The sequence below is a fragment of the Nanorana parkeri genome, unplaced genomic scaffold (assembly GCF_000935625.1).
Source record: "Nanorana parkeri isolate BGI_ZX_2015 unplaced genomic scaffold, ASM93562v1 scaffold35, whole genome shotgun sequence".
In the NCBI taxonomy this organism is placed as follows: Eukaryota; Metazoa; Chordata; class Amphibia; order Anura; family Dicroglossidae; genus Nanorana; species Nanorana parkeri.
The window spans coordinates 3,111,824-3,117,397 of record NW_017306303.1 but is presented as its reverse complement, the minus strand read 5'-3'; the positions used below and the strand labels follow the sequence as shown (position 1 = coordinate 3,117,397).

The window sequence follows — 5,574 nt, the reverse complement described above, 5'->3', positions numbered from 1 at the left end:
AGGCCTAGGCAACATTTCCCACACTTCAGCATTCCCACCCCCAGGCAAAGCCTGGGGGCAGGTTGATCTCTAACAAGACTGGAACTAGACTGAGCACATAGCAATTTCCCTGAGTATATATGCACTCCCCCGGCATGCACGACTGGCCATGAAATTCACAGTGATTGGCTCGTGAGCCATACACACACATCCTCCCATTGGCTGTAGTACACTGCAGCAAGGTCAGACCCCACTTAGGCAAGTACAATGTCAGAACAGCTAGAATTAACCAGATAAATGCCAACTATAATTCAGCCTGCCAACTATAATATAGCTCTGGCAACACTAAATTTCTAGTAGCCACTCCATTAAGGTGGTACAGTCTACAAAATAAATAACAAACCAATAATACATTTAAAAAGGGGCAGACTTGATGGACCATTTGGTATTTTTCTCCTTTCAATCTTCTGTGTTCCTATCTTTCTAGAACTGCCACTTCTATTAGGATCAGGAGGAATAGGACACTTGGTTCTCATTATGGCATTACTGACTGATTGTGTCATTAGGTGGTTGGCACTAAGAACTGGAAGCTTAGTGATAGTTTAGAGTTCCACTACAGTGTCCGTAGAATGTTTACTGTATGTGCTATATCATTTACAACTAAATTGTCTTGCATGTCTAAAGCAAAAAGTTGCCTACATCTAGTCTAGTTGCCTGAGTCTAGACTCCTTTAAAGAAGTACACTGTGCACAAAAAGATAATCCCATCAACATGGTTAATAAAGAACTAAAAAGTACAGTCATTAAACAAGTATACACAAACCCCGTCAAAATATTATTATGAGTAATCTCCACATCAAAGTATCCAGATAAACAATTACAATAGATTAATTTGGAAAGTGTCATCCTAAGAAGAAAAGCAAAAGATCAACAAAACAAAAGAAATGAGTGAATACGACCAAATCATGGTAAATACATATACAAATAACAGACTCAAGCAGAAACATGTCCACAGAGACAGAATCCGTTCCATACTGACACAACCAGAAACATGTTAGCAGAAACACAATCAGCACCATATTGACATGAGCAGAAAAAAAGGTTAAAAACCACTCTAAGACGACATGTCAAAAACCTGGGAAAATTTTAACTGCAAATTTTGAAAACCATCATGTGTGCATTTCTCCATCAGTATACAGATTGATTCATTGCTTGACAGTGATTTTATAGTCACCCTATCAACATGGATGTCATTCCATTAGTGAGTGGCATGGGACCAGCACTCAGATAAGCAACCACTGACACCAATGATCTCTTTAGCTTTCTGACAATGACCACCAATATAAATGGGCACTTCTCCACTGTTCAGCAAATCAACGTTGCTGCTGCTTATTGCTGCTGTTTGTAGGGAAGTGGTGCATGGTATTTGACAGGGAATTAGTTTATCTGAGCCTAAATAGCACTGGATGCTAATGGGTGGATTGTAGACTTTCAAAAGGGCTTGCTGGGCACCACTCCTGGTGGACACAGTGCCCTGGACCACAGCCTATGTGGCCTAATAACAAATCCAGCCTTGGGCGCCTGCAGTTATAGAATCAGGAATGGGGAACCTGCAAACACTGAGCTCAATTACAGATGCTGTAGACATTAGACGGACACTGTTTTGTAGGTGGATTAAGTCATAATCTAATGTCTATAAATCAACACCTGAGGTTGATACTGGGAGCCAAAAAAATAATCATACAGATTAGGAGGCCTTGACAATCCACATAGAACACTGTAGAAGTCAGCAGTAGAGCCACAGACAAAGGTGAAAGTTTCAGTAGCCCCAAACAAATCAGATTGGCAATTAGATGATGCTACTCTGGTAGTAAGAGCAGCCCAAATGTAACCATGAGGACAAAAAGCTGCACCTTTGAAAACCAGCACGACTGATATAAAACATACAGTGATTGATAATAAGTTTGCACTGCAGGAGCCAGGGACAACACAAAGACAAAATTGATCAAATACAGTATACCCTGGAATATGAACGAGAGCTGTTTTGCCACAAAAATTACTTCTCCATATTCGTGTATATTTATTATAAAATCAAATAATACAGGTGAAACTCGAAAAATTAGAATATTGTGCAAAAGTTCATTTATTTCACTAATGCAACTTAGCCGTCTACCAGGAGATTTTGGAGCACTTCATGCTTTCTTCTGCAGACGAGCTCTATGGGGATGCTGACTTCATTTTCCAGCAGGACTTGGCACCTGCCCACACTGCCAAAAATGTTCTGAGATTGTGGATCTGGGTTTTCATGAGCTGTAAGCCATAATCATCACAGTTATGACAAATCACGGCTTGAATTATCTTGCTTTGCATGTAATGAGTCTCTCTCATATATTAGTTTCACCTTTTAAGTTGCATTAGTGAAATAAATGAACTTTTGCACGATATTCTAATTTTTCGAGTTTCACCTGCGCATTAGTGCGCTCACGAGGATTGAATGTCCTGTCAAAGAACATATGGTTTTATACAACTGCACAGCTTTACAATAAATTAAACCTAGAATACTAAGAGCAACATCAGAGGCTTTTAGAGCAAAGTGAAGCAATGCAGAAACAATTTTTCTTGGTAATGATGCTACTGCTAAGTAACCAGAGGTGTAAACACAGCAGTCTTAGCTCCTTTTATTTACAGCTCTGGCTTTGTAGGAAAGTGCCTAAAGACTGATAATTAGGGATGCACAGATACTTTTCGAGTACCAGTGCAGATAGTTGGCATTTTCATGAGAACTACCAGGGTTGCAGAGTTGCAGCTGGGACCTGGCTCAGGCGCTCCACCACTGTCCTGAAATCATTAGTCTGTATTGTTTTAGAAAAACTGTCACATGATAATAAACAAAAATTTATCAGTACTCGTACTTGTAAGTACTCGGCAAGTACCAGTGCTCGTACTCGCAAAACTGGTATCTGTGCATCCTTTTATTTATATTTATAAAAACAAAATCGTACATTAAAACAGAGATGTACAAATCCCAGGAGCTCCGTGTGCTCCTTACAAATGACAGCTGCCTCCTAACTTTGGAATTTTTCTCTAGTGTAGTCTTGGAGCTCAAAAGTATCGGTACATGTACTCGTACTTGTACCGAGTACTGTACTTGGTATCTGTGCAACCCTACTGATAATTATTTGAAATTAAAATTGCTGCCCTTTGCGGTAATTTGGCATTACTTGAATCCAAAAACAGACAGACTCAGCAAAGCAACATTTGCAAACATGATGAGTTGTGCAATTTATGACATAGCCAATGTTCAAACACCCTGGTGACAAATTCACTTTAAAGTGCATCAGTTGTATGTCGAGCAAGATTGCAGTGTTGTAAAGCAGAGGAAAGAAATATAGAAATCACTTTTACTTTTAAATTCAAGCTACCATTGCCAAGTAATCACAATGTGATATTAAGCAATTTTGAGCAGTGATAGAAATGTACAACTCTGTTTACTAACCTTTCAAAATGGCAGAACCTAGATTAAATGTACCATTAAATTGTGACATTTACAAAGACATTGCTCACTATATCTGGCTAATGTGCTTGCCATTTTTGCTTGGTTCCTTTTAAGCATCTGACCAATCACTTTAGATTTAGGTTGTCACTTACCCTTTCTTTTCTCCTAGAACAAAAGTTGCCAGCTCTTCCGTGATCAGGAGAAAATGTGGGAGGTGGTTGCAAAACAACCTGTAAAATAAACATCAAAGCATCAGCAAGAAAGCAGCATTCTTTCATAACCATTAAAGATAGGAGACTTAAAGTAGTATTAAACTCTCAAACTTGATTTCAATCATTAATCCACATCAAACAAATACACATTGACCAACAAAGTATGTGTTTAAATTTGTGCCCAAACACTTAGGGGTCTATTCACAAAACTGCTGTAGGCAGCCGAGTGCATAACCGGTCCGAAGTGAAGTGAGCCGAACGCTGTTATTCACTTCCGGCTTGTATGGCTGATCTCAGCACTATATCGGCTGAAATCAGCCATACATCGGGTGGCTTTGGGTCGGCCGAACATGTTCAGCAGAAGTGCAGAAGGAGTTCAACTCAGCCAATCCAACATCTGGATCGGCTGAGTCGAACCTCAGGCAGGCTACTCGCTGCTGTTTGGCCTATTCTCATAGATGCCGAATAGCAGTTTGTGAATGGCCGAATGCCGCTGAATGGCCGAATGCCGCTGCATTCGGCTCGGCTATTGTGCTCGGTAGCTCTGTGGTACCGAGCAGAATAGAAAAACAGTCAAAAAAAGTGGGGGAAAAAAACAGAAAATGATTGACATAATTGCAGATTGCAGGGGAAGCAATAGCTTCTTTGCTATCTGCAAGTTGTTTTTTTTTATTATTCTGACAGCTGCTGCTATCAGAATAAAAACAATAAAAAAGTCAGCATAGGAATGCATAGCTAGATTCCTATTGGCTATTTCAATTTGCAATATCCAATAGCAAGCTGGCTATTGCACCCGCCCTCTGCTGCTGTCAATCATTAGAAGGGGACCTGATGGAGAACTTCAGGTCCCCTCTGCTGATTAACAGCAGCAGTGGGCGGGTGCAATAGCTTGTTTGCTATTGGCTATTGCAAAGTGAAATAGCCAATAGGAATGTAGCTATGCATGCCTATGCTGTTTGTTTTTCTGGCTGACCTTTCCTGGAGAAAGTGCTTCTCTCCCGGGCGGCCGGGAGCTGCTATCAAGTAGCGGGAGACTCCCAGAGCGTCCTGGAGAGTAATGACAGATCAGCGTCCCTGGTTACCTGGTAACCAGAGACGCTAATGTGTCTCTGCAAGTGGCTGGTGCCAGCCGTGAGATGACGGCTGGCTCCGCCCAGCTGTCAGTAGCAGGCCAGCTTCGGCTTTCACCTCGGCTCAGTCTAGCCGAGACATATGCCTTCAGCTCGACTGAGCTGCTCGGCCAACTGCGGGAGCTGTACGGGCTATAGTGAATAGCCCCTACAGCAGCCCTTCAGTTCTACTGAACCGAAGGGGTCCTGGGGCCGAAGCTAGCCGAAGGATCAGCCGAAGCTACAGCTAGATCCTTCGGCAGCTTTGTGAATAGACCCCTTAGTTATCATGTTTCTAAACATCTGGTTCCAACTCTCTCAGCCCCGCTTCCCTGAATTTCCTGTCCAGTATTTATTTGTTTTTGGTATTTATATACCTCTCCCAATTATATATTGCACATCCACATCAGTCTCTGCCATCAAGGAGCTTACAATCTAAGGTCCCTATCTCACACACATAAAGGGCCAATTTAGACAGGAGCCAATTAGCCTTCTAGCATGTCTTTGGAGTGTGGGAGGAAATCCACACAAGTACAGGGAGAACATGCAAACTCCTTGCAGATAGTGTCCTGACAGGGACTCGAACCGGGGAACCCTTCTGCAAGACAGAAGTCTCCAGCAGCTGTCCTTCTACTAGCCTGGAGACAGAAGAAGGAGAGGGGGCAGGGAGCAGGGGAGTGTCTTGCCTTGCTGTGCATGTGTTTGTAGAGACACACAGCTTACCAGCACACGCAAGGGTTGCTCTATAGAACCCTGCAAGGGACCCTAAAACAGGAGAT

General features: G+C 42.1%; 1 protein-coding gene across 1 annotated transcript in view; it reads right to left on the bottom strand.

The window, feature by feature from the left end:
* STAT6 (signal transducer and activator of transcription 6) overlaps nucleotides 1-3,695 on the bottom strand; it is a 101,237-nt gene extending 97,542 nt beyond the window's left edge. The window contains exon 1 of the mRNA XM_018569427.1: nucleotides 3,627-3,695. The gene's annotated coding sequence lies outside the window, so the exon portion shown is untranslated. The remainder of the gene's footprint in view (nucleotides 1-3,626) is intronic.
* Nucleotides 3,696-5,574: the final 1,879 nt, after the last annotated feature.